The 11174-nt window shown below is 38.5% G+C and overlaps 1 non-coding gene across 1 annotated transcript; it reads right to left on the bottom strand.

The window, feature by feature from the left end:
• Window positions 1–8606: 8606 nt before the first annotated feature.
• On the bottom strand, window positions 8607–8760 carry LOC124523531 (small nucleolar RNA SNORA62/SNORA6 family). The gene has a single exon (XR_006965016.1). It is a non-coding gene; the product is annotated as a small nucleolar RNA SNORA62/SNORA6 family (small nucleolar RNA).
• Window positions 8761–11174: the final 2414 nt, after the last annotated feature.

The following is an 11174-nucleotide window of genomic DNA, read 5'->3' as shown; positions in this document are numbered from 1 at the left end:
AATATCAGTTATACAGAAGACCCCAAATAAAGATCAACTACCTTTTCCATTTAGGCTTATAGTAAATAAATGCATCATTTTGAAAAAAATATAGATACTCTAAGAAAATCTTGCTTTTCTATGTCATTTACGTAAGGTGAAATAAAGTGGATTATTACATAAACTCAACTTCTCAAAGTTTTGTGACCCTTTTTTACTAATAAATACGTAAGATTCATCTTTCTCATTCATATTGTTCTACTGACAGGTTAATTTTCACAGGGAGGTCCTCTATAATAGATGGAATTGTAAGAAGTTCCCCAGGATTCCCACCCCTTGGTATACACTACCCATAGAGCCCCCTTCCCTCCATTTGAGTGTGGACTGGTACTGCGAAGATGCTAGAAGTCACTCCCACACGGGCAACACAATATGGCAAACCTGAAGACATTTTAAAAGACAATTAAGGTCCCTAATCAGTAGATCATAAATTTAATGAAGAGAGAGCATCTTAGGATCGCAGACATCCTTCTCTTCCTGGCCTCCGAAAAGCAATCCACCATGGCTGTTCTACACTGCAAAGGAGTGAATTCTGCGAACAACCCAGTGAGCCTGGGGCAAGCCCTGGGGGCTCGGATGAGAGTGCAGCCCCAGATCAGCCCATGGTCCAGGCCATGTGAAACCCTGTACAAGGGACTCGACTAAGCTGTGCCTGAACCCCTGACCCACGAAACTGTGAAATAATCCCTTGCGGGTTCTTTTGAACTGTTATGCTTTTAGTAATTTGTTATACAACAATAAAGTTAATACACTGTGGACACCTCCTCTTACTTTAGGTAAGAGGATCCCACTTTCCAATATTGAAATCAGTGTGTATGATCCGGTGGGAGCTGACCTTAAGCGGATTTTCATCAGCATACTGGGTCCCTTCGGGAATCAAGTGATAGGTTCTCAAATAGAAAAGTGATGTTCAACTTTACTACAGTTGCCTAATTCTCATATAAAAGAATATTTTCCATAATTCTGAATCCGTATTTTAGGTGACGGATGGTATCACACGCTGTAGGTGTTACCATGCTGCTCCTCCTGTAAAGCCATGGGAGATACAGTCATAGGCCCGGTGCACTGAGCAACCACAATCTAGGAAGGGGGAGAACCGCGTGAATGATCCCCTCCAGATAAAGTCACACACTCACCTCCAGTATCTGGACAATGCCTCCTGCTATGCTAGGATTTTTAATTTTAAGTAAAGGTCTTCTGTAATAGAGGTTTAATCCAGGACAGAATTGCTTCTTTTATTTATTTATTTATTTGGGGGAGAGAGAGGGAGAGAGGGAATCCAAAGCAGGCTGCACGCTCAGCCCTGAGAATAGACTGAGCCGGGATCATGACCTGAGCCAAAAAGAAGAATCATATGCTCAACCAACTGAGCCACCCAGGCCACCCAGAGGCCCCTTATTTGCAATGACTTCAATCACCTGCTTTTAATTTAAAAATTAGCAGCTACTATTTTAGACAAAGACTAGTTGGCATTTTATTGTTGACATTTGATACCAAATTTGTTATATTTACAAATCCGAAACCTTATTAGCTCTTTCTTAAAATTGAATGTTCAGTTGATACACGCTATTCTATTTATAAATCCATAAATATGTAACTACTTTTAAGAAGCCTTAGATTAATTAATGATTAATCCCATTCATAGTGTCACTTTAAATAGACACCTCCAAACAGCGTAAATTGCTTTGAAATTCAAAACATTTTCTTTGGTTCTGAGAATGTTCAAACAGACCTGATTTAATAAACACAATCCCCTTGGAGCCTCAAACAGCCTTGAAAGCGCAGGCAGTTACCGTTCTGCCTCCACATCTCAAGGAGGCTGCTGGAAGCTCATGTGAGAGCTACTTCTCAGCTGTAGCTTTGCAGCAAGGACTGGTCTCAACCGGGGAGCTTTCTTTCTTTCATTAGGGCCTTATGTTGCCTTAACTATATTCTTCCACATTTTGGGAGATTACCTAAGGCTCTAATTTTAGTCCCTTCTTTTAAATATTTTATTTTATTTTATATTTTATTTTATTTTATTTTATTTTATTTTATTTTATTTTATTTTATTCTAAGAGAGAGAGAGAAAGAGAGAGCACATGAGCGTGAGCGAGGGAGGGGCAGAGAGAGAGGGAGAGAGAGAGAATCCCAAGCAGGCTCCGCACTGCCAGAGCAGATCATGACCTGGGCTGAAACCAAGAGTGGGGCGCTCAAGCGACTGAGCCCCTCAAGGGCCCCTCAGTTTCTTTTTTTAAAAGCGTATTTCTTTGGGCTTCATGAATGCAGACTAAGCACCCCTCTCTTTCCGCTTGAGTATTTTTCCTATGATTTAAAAATGTAAGGGGCGCCTGGGTGGCTCAGTTGGTTAAGCGACCCATTCTTGATTTTGCTCAGGTCATGCTCTCACGGTTTGTGAGATCGAGCCCCGTGTCAGGCTCTGTGCTAACAGTGCAGAGCCTGTCTGGGGATTCTCTCTCTCCCTTCCTCTCTCTGTCCCTCCCACACAGGCTCCCACTCTCTCTCTCTTTCTCTCTCCAAATAAATAAATAATTAAAAATTAATTACTTAATTAATGAAAAATGTAAGGCTTGCCTCAATCTCAACATCTCCACTGTGCAACGGAATGTACTTTCTCCCATCCTTACTCATCACTAATCTCCGTGCTTTCAGGAGGCATCTTGAAGGGAAGCAATCCGTCCATGTCCGCGAGCAGTGGATCAGCCGACGCTGGGAGATGTGAACAGGCTATTCATCTTTCAGTTGTTAGAATTCAGAGCTAATTATATTTTTTTGGCTTGTCAAAAATCCTTTTGAAATTTGTTACCAAGTCTGGTATCAACTCTCACAACATTCTTTTTTGATCCTTTTTCATACGTTCTCTAAGATAAGCTAGAACTTCTAAGCTGAATGTGAGTTCCTATTATTTTTTTTTTTCTTACTGTCAGTACAACAGAAATGTTGTTTGTAAACAGCTTAGGTCTCCCCCTACCTACAGGGGACAGACTTTAAAGGTGGCTGCCATGTTTCTGGCCTTCTAGTGTTCGACCTTTGTATGAGCCCTTCACCTTGACTGTGGGCAAGACTGTGACATCCTTCTAACCAGTAGAATATAAAAGGTGACAGAATATTTGGATATTGTGACTATATTACCTACAATTTTAGTGCGTACTTTAGTCTCTCTCTCTCTCTCTCTCTCTCTCTCCCTTTGGCAAGCAGCCATGCTGGCGAATCCCGCTTAGAACTGCAGGTGACCCCTAGGATCCAAGCGTGTGACAACAGCAAGCAAAGAAGCTCTCTGCCCAGCATCCCCAAAATGGGATGCTTCCAACAACCACGTGGCCAAGGGGGAATACCAACCTAGGGAAGCATGCAGATGGAGATTCCAGTCCTAGCTAACATCAAGGACTGGATGAGAACTGATGGAGAGATCCACACTCAGAGGATACAGCAAAGCTATGCCAGATTTCCAATACACAGCTACTCTGAGACAATAAATATGTGTAGTTTTAAGCCAGAAAGCATAGTGGTATGCTTTGTAGGAAAGTATCACGAATAAAATACAACACAAAAATTCAGACGAAATCACGGTAACAATACATGATACAATCCCTGATTAATTGCGGGGTATAGCATCTCATTGAAGCGTTTTAGGCTCTTCAGGTGAAAATTTTTGATTAGTTCATTGATAACTGATTGAAATCCTCCATCTTTTCTGGGTCAAATATATTGAGCTGACATTGCGGATTGAGTCAATTCATTCAACCAGTATTCACTGAATCCCTACTATACGCCAGGCGCTCTCCTAGGTGCTAAAGATACAAAATGAAAAGAAGTTGCCTCTTCGGATTGTTTACTTACTAGTAGCTGGTCTAATCCAATTAGCATATTTTTGGTAATATTGATAAATGTTTGGTAATTGCAAGCCGGCCTATGGCCCTAATCTACAGATGGAATAATGAGAACCAGTAAACCTATTTTTCTTATTATTCAGTCGATGAAAATCCTAATGCATAGAAAAAAGTGACAGAAGGAGAGTTGCAATATGACAAGCTCGTGTGATGGAAAAATGACCAGTATTTCATAAAAAGAACTGGATCGTTATTCTTGTTCAGATTTGCTAACCAGAGGATCATGGAAAATTTTCTGGGACTTTATTTTGTTTTACGTGTCAGCTGCTGTGCAAGGCAGCTAACTCTATTTGCGTACCTCATCTCACACTACCATTTCCACCCTTGGAAAGAAATACCTAGAACTGTCCTTATAACTAATTCCTTCCCTTAGGAATTATTTTACATATTTAGAGAGAATTTGTTCTTGTGACTTCTGTCCTAAAGATATCAGTATATCCAGTCCAAGATGTTTTCGTATTATCGGTATTTGAACTGTCATAAATTTACTCTGCCATGTGCAATCAAGAATACCAGTTAAGGCTTCAAGGCCAAGAACATACTTTTCCACCTGCTAGCTCACACATATAATTCTTAAAGGATGGATTCCTCAGTTTGAAATTAAGTTTAAAACGCAGAGTTAATTGCCGAGCTTTTCAAAGAGCCAATTTTTGGGTTTATTTTCTCTGTTGTTTTTTAATTCTGTTTCATTTCCTTCCTCTTCAATCTGTATTATTTCTTTACTGCTACTTTAAGCTTCGTTGGCTCTTCTTTTTTTAGTTCCATCAGATGAAAAGTTAGGTTATTGGTTAGAAATCTTATTTATTTTTTTCATACAGGCATGTGTAGATGTAAATTTCCCTATAAGCACTGCTTTATCAGAATACGATTTTGGCACGTTGAATTCATTTTTTTTTCATCTCAAGTATTTTCTAATTGCCCTTGTGAATTGTCTTTTTACCCATTAATTATTTAGGAGTGCGTGTGTTGTTTAATTTCAACGTATTTTGTGAATTCAAAAATTGGTGAATTATCAATTTCTAATCTTTTTCCATTTTGGTAGAAGAACATACGTTCTACAATTTCAATCTTTTAAAATCTGTTGAGCCTTATATTATGGTTTAACACATGGTCTGTCCTGAAGTATGTTTCATTTGCCCTTGGGAAGAATGCATATTCCAATGCTGCTGGGGGGAGTGTTCTGTAGATGTTTGTTGGGTCTAAAGATATTACAATGTTTTTCATGGCTCCTATTTTCTTGTTAATCTTCTGTCAGATGCTCTATCCATTATTGAAAGTGAGGTATTGAAGTACCCAAATATTATTGTTGAATTGCCCGTTTCCCCTCAATTTAGATAGCTAGGTATATTGACTTAGATAGTCCTGAAATCTATTACACCCTCTCTCTGGTCTATGTTCTTTAGAAGTTTAAATATTTTATTCAAATTTTGAAACTTTAAACTATTTGTATATAATCCACAAAATCTTCTAGGGTTGCCTGGGTGGCTCAGTCACTTAAGCGTCAGACCTCGGCTCAAGTCATGGTCTCGAGATTCATGAGTTCAAGTCCCACAGTGGGCTATCTGCTGTCGACACAGTCCGATCCTCGGTCCCCCTCTCTCTCTGCCCCTCCCCTGCTCTCTCCTTCTCTCTCAACAATAAACAAACATTAGGAAAAAAAAGACAAAAAAGCGTACAGTCTTATAAATAAGAAAATATAATTATCGAGACCATGTAGCAAATTATAATATTCTATATTCAATTGACATTTAGTATCAAAATTTCTATAATAAGCAAACAAGAGAAGTATCTATTAAAATAAATTTACATCTATGGGCCCAATAACTCCCACTCTATTTGATATCTCACAGCCCTATAGCTCACATTCTTGGGAGGTATATATTTCTATCCTCTATAGGACATGAACACACAGAAATAGGGTGTTGTTGATAAATTCTGCACTATGTCCTGTATGGTTTATTGTTAGATATAAACCTCATATATGCACATGGATGCACATTATTTGAATCATATCTATTTTCTCTTTGTATTTGTTTGGTGGCACAGATTATCCAAGTCTCCATCATCTAACCAATGATAAGATTATTCATCTTCACAGCAAAAAAGGGATAGGTTATTAATATAAAAACAAAGATAAATGGTATTTATAATTGTTGTGTAGAGCTCCAGCATCTGACACTCCCATGGACCGTTGTTAAGTTTTTATTTGCATTGTTATAGATATAATAGATGTCCAGAATGTATAGATGGGTAAGGCGGCCATATTCCACACCTTGCAGGGGTGGGAAGCACCATAAAAATCCTAGCAAATGTACATGGCATAATGGAATTGCGCCGTGTCCAACATATGTATTGTATGCTATGCTCTGGTGTACTTCCAGCTTATTATCAGACTCACGTCCACGATGCCTTGAAACTGTTCCAAATTTTGCTTTTAATTTTAGTTGTCTTGGCTTGCAACATTGATTACAGATTGGAGAATACTTTTCATTTCGATTTTTGGCTACGCTCGAGGGAGTCATGTTTTTTTTTTATTATGAAAAAGACTTTGGGCTTGTTATAATCTACATCCTTTCTACTTGTTTTGGAAGTCAATTAATTTTACCCCATCCATGAGCAGCACTTAAATTAGGAATCCATCAAAAAGAAACTGAAATGGTTTCATACCATCTCCCATCCCATCCCATGTATGACCCTCGATAGGCATTTGTGCATGTCCACTGAAGACATGTGACAGATGGGGAGGCAAAAATTGATTAATGACGGTACTAACAGAAATGGGAGGCCATTACCCCTTGGGTTCCCCTGACGTCCCTTAAGAATTCAGAATGAGTCATACTCCTCGTGTTGCATTTATAATCCCCTAGATAAAATGTTGTAGTTCTAAGCTCCTCTTGCTATGGTGAAGTGATACAATAAGTATGTGCATGTGCACATATGTATGATAATGTTCTAACTACATAACATTCTATTATATACATTATAATATGTATTTGTACAATGTTTTCACTCGCAACAAAAGTCAGTTACCTAAATCCTACGGCATGCCTTGGGATTTAACTCATAAAACCTCATTATTTCTTTCTGAATGATTCTTTCTTTCCATGCACATAGAGCACATTTGACCATAGTATCTTGTCTGTATAACCAGATGGCTCATAAATAAATCATTATAGGATCTAAGATCCCAGGTTCTTAAATATTATGTTATTTCATTTACCCTACATTTTAACTGGCTGGGTGCTACTATGATAAGATACACTCATGTAATATTAATGAAAGTTTAAAATGAAAAATCTTCTTTAAAAATAACACAATTTACTGCGTAAATTATTACATGTGTTACTCTTCAATAGATATCATGTGCCTTGTAATTTGAAAGCAAAGACATTGAGATAATTATATGCTTTGTGAAATATGTGGATAATTTATTTATCTAAATCTATTTATCGTCTTTCTCTACACCTATTTTTCTTCCTATCTCAACTTCTGCATAATAAGAAACTTCTATAAAAAGTGAAATACAGAAAGACTGCAAATAAATTATATGTCACTTTTCCATTATAATGCATATTTTTCCTAAACACCAAGATAGAGTTGACTTTCATAGACCTCTTTAGAAAACAGCTTCTCTACTCAGGAGATGTTGTGTACAGTGAGTAGAATAACAGGTTCAATAAAGATCTGATGTTCTGCCAAGTGTGTTTATAACTCCTTAAATTCACATTTTCTCTGACTTTGAAGGGGCTTTTTCCACATTGTGGAGTAGGAATACAAAAGCTTGGGTTCAAATTATGTCTCGACTATTATTTTGGGACTGAGACCTTCAGCACATTAATCATTCTCTTTAACTTGGGCTTTTTCGTATATAAAATAACAATAAGAAAACCTACATTCCTGCATTGTTCTCAGTATTAAACAAGAATAGGGGCGCCTGGGTGGCTCAGTTGGTTGGGCGCCTGACTTCACTCGGGTCGTGATCTCACAGATCGTGAGTTCGAGCCCGGTGTCCAGCTGTGTGTGCTGACAGCCCAGAGCCTGGAACCTGCTTCGGATTTTGTGTCTCCCTCTCTCTCTGCCTCTTCTCCACTACGTTCTGTCTCTTTCCCTCAAAAATAAATAAGCATTGAAGTTTTTTTTTAATGAACAAAAACATATATAAAGCTGGCATAATACCTGTTGCACAGGAATACATATTAATTCCTCCTCCACTGGCTCTATAAAGTAGGAGTATGGGATCTCATTTACAGAGTTATTGTGTATAACAAATAAGATTATGCGTATAAGACCATTTAAACGGTGCTTTGTGCTAAATAAATGATTTCCCTGGTTCTGCCTTCGGTTATGGATAGATGGATAGATGATAGATAGATGATAGATAGATAGATAGATAGATAATCAGTTGGGATGATGTTTCTTCCTCAAAACCTTCCCTAGACTAACACACCTTTCTAAAGTAGAAGTTAAATACTTTTGTACTCATGTTGAAGCACACGTGAGTTTCCGCTAGAGTATTAAGTGTATGACATTATATTTATCCATTTATCCATTCACACGTGTTTATTTTTATTATAAGATGTCATACAATATTTATTTTTTATCTGTATTTACATTTTCCCAGAGCCACTGTTAGTTCCTAGGATTTTTGTTTTGTTTTGTTTGTTTTGTTTGCTTTTTTCTTGTAGCAAAAATTACTATCAAACTCCACTCTTTGGGCCAGAGATCTTTGTGGAGATAGTGAAAGTCTTGCCACTCATGTAGAATACTACTGACACTTGTGAGTTCATTGGCCAACCAGCAACCTCAACTACAAGTCCTAACAATATGTAGCCTAGGATGCGGTGTGTGTGTGTGTGTGTGTGTGTGTGTGTTTAATAAATGTTTATTTATACTTTTGAGAGAGAGAGAGAGTGGGGGAGGGGAATAGAGAGAGGGACAGAAAGAATCCCAAGCAGGCTCTATGCTATCAGCACAGAGTCGAACGTGGAGCTCGATTTCATGAACCGCGGAGTCATGACCTGAGACGAAAGCAGGAGGCACTTAACCGGCTGAGTCACCGAGACGCTCCTGCAGCCTGGGATGGTTTTAGGTCCATTTCTTTTCCTTGTTTCAAAGATGGGTGTTATAATAGATTTTTTTGGTCCTAAGAAAATGCTACGAAATGAAGTTTGTGATGTGCAATAATCATCTTTGTCTATAAGATATATCAAATTGCACAAGATACATTCCCTGTGTTAGAATTCTGGGAGGCCTAGATATAACCAAATCATTCATCGTACCGTTTATTGAGTTTATCCTGGATTCTGAGCTAAAATAGCAATTCTAGTATAAAGAACACACGTTCATCAAATAAACATGTATTAGAAAGACAAGTTGCCCAGAGAAAACGTATGTGATACTAGGATAGCATGGTGGGGGTGGGGGGTTGGTCCAATTGAAACAGTATAAGACAGCTTTTAAAGGAAGTGAGGATTGAACTAAGTTTGAAACAGTATACTTTATGAGATGAAATAGAAGAAGAGAGGTTTTTTTGGCATATGTAATCATTTGTGCAAAATTCTTCAGTGGGGAAATAGATAACTAATACAGGGTGATACTAAAATCTGCTACTGTAGTAGAATGTGCTACTACTGTTTTGGGGTGTTTTGTTTTGTTTTGTTTGTTTGTTTTTTATGACCATCTTTCCTAGTGTAGTGGAGAGTTCCAGAGGCTTTAACTTAGCTTTTTCTAATGAGAAACTCCTGTTCTATAGGCACCAAACCAGCACGGGAATGCGGCCCATTCCCTAGGAAGTCCATTCCAGGGTTTCACCGGCAGTAAGAGATATCATCATTGGTACGTGCATGGTCTCAGTAGACCATGTTGACTGGATTAGTATCAGGATTTTATTACTTGTCCTACAGAGGCTGCTACTCTCATAGGGGATTCATGGTGAGGCTCTGAATCCCAGAGAATCGATATCAACTTTACCCCTTACCTTAATGGTTCTTAAAATATCTGGCTGTTAGTTTTTCCTCTCTGTACTATTACTCAAGTAAGTCACTAGAGGTATCTTTGGGAAAAGACCGGGACATTATATATGCAGGTGCACTGATAGTTTAGTGTTGTCTGCCTTGGGAAAATGACACTCCCTCAAAAAGTGGGTTTTAGGTTTAAAAATTGGTGCAGGTCCAGAAATGGGTCAAAGGGTCATAATTTTTACTAGTGCCACAGCCATCAGACTTCTGACCATCTTTTCACTTCCCTTGCTATTGGGGTGCTCATTTCTATACAGTATCTCCTATCATCAGACCTTCCTGTAGACAACAATCACCAAGTGAGTTTTTGTCATAGTATCGGTGCTCCTACCACTAGTGCATCCTTATTGCTTTGGTCAATGAACGTCCGGTGGCCCATTCTGGGGACTATACTCACCAAGTGGGCTTCCTGATCTTCTACAGAATAAAAACTCCATCATATCCAATTCTCTAAATCTTTCACCCTTTCTTCTGTTGCCTACTATGGTAGTTTGGACACCTCACTTACTATAAGCCATCATTTTCTCAAAGTTTCTTTGACCCATCATGGTAGCGTATTTATTCCATCTCTCAGGGTTATTGCCACGACCTGAGATTCTATCTTGTGAGAGTGTTCCCAATTTGATAAACTATCTCTTTTCTGATTTCATGTTTCCTTCTTGATCCAGCACCTTTGAGATCTAGCCCTAAACACACTCACCCTCGCCAATCTCCTGTTGGCACATATGGCCTAGGTCCTATAACTCCTTCTGCATATAGTCCCTTTTCCCCCTAGAAAAGTAGTGAGCTTCTCTGGCCCTGGTATGTTATTACCACACAAAGAAATGTGGGTATTAAGTATTGAGGGGACCCTTGTTTTATTGCAAGACAAGGTCCTCTGCATCACCTTCCCTCACCATCCTTCAATAGGATGGGTTTGGGAGATACATAATGTTCAAGGACATCAACCTAGATGTCACCATCCCCTGTACCAGGGTTCCATTTTTTCTATCGTAGTCCTGATACCATAGTATCAGTACAACATAGTGCACTTGCCTAATTTGAGAATGTATCTTTATTTGGAGCTTTTATGATTAAGTTCTATGTTATGTCTTTAGCTTTGTTCTCCTTCCACCTTCAGAGAAGGAGTGCTTTTTCATATTCTGAAAAAGTGGCCCTCTGCCCTTTGCACTTGTTTTTACTAAATCATAGTTACCCTACGCAAGAACCATCCAATTTCACTGTTATA

The sequence above is a fragment of the Lynx rufus genome, unplaced genomic scaffold (assembly GCF_022079265.1).
Source record: "Lynx rufus isolate CCGP_SWC_20201006 ecotype Redwood Valley unplaced genomic scaffold, mLynRuf1.p SCAF_1, whole genome shotgun sequence".
NCBI lineage: Eukaryota > Metazoa > Chordata > Mammalia > Carnivora > Felidae > Lynx > Lynx rufus.
Note: the sequence above shows the minus strand (reverse complement) of the source record. Positions and strands in the feature narration are given on the sequence as shown.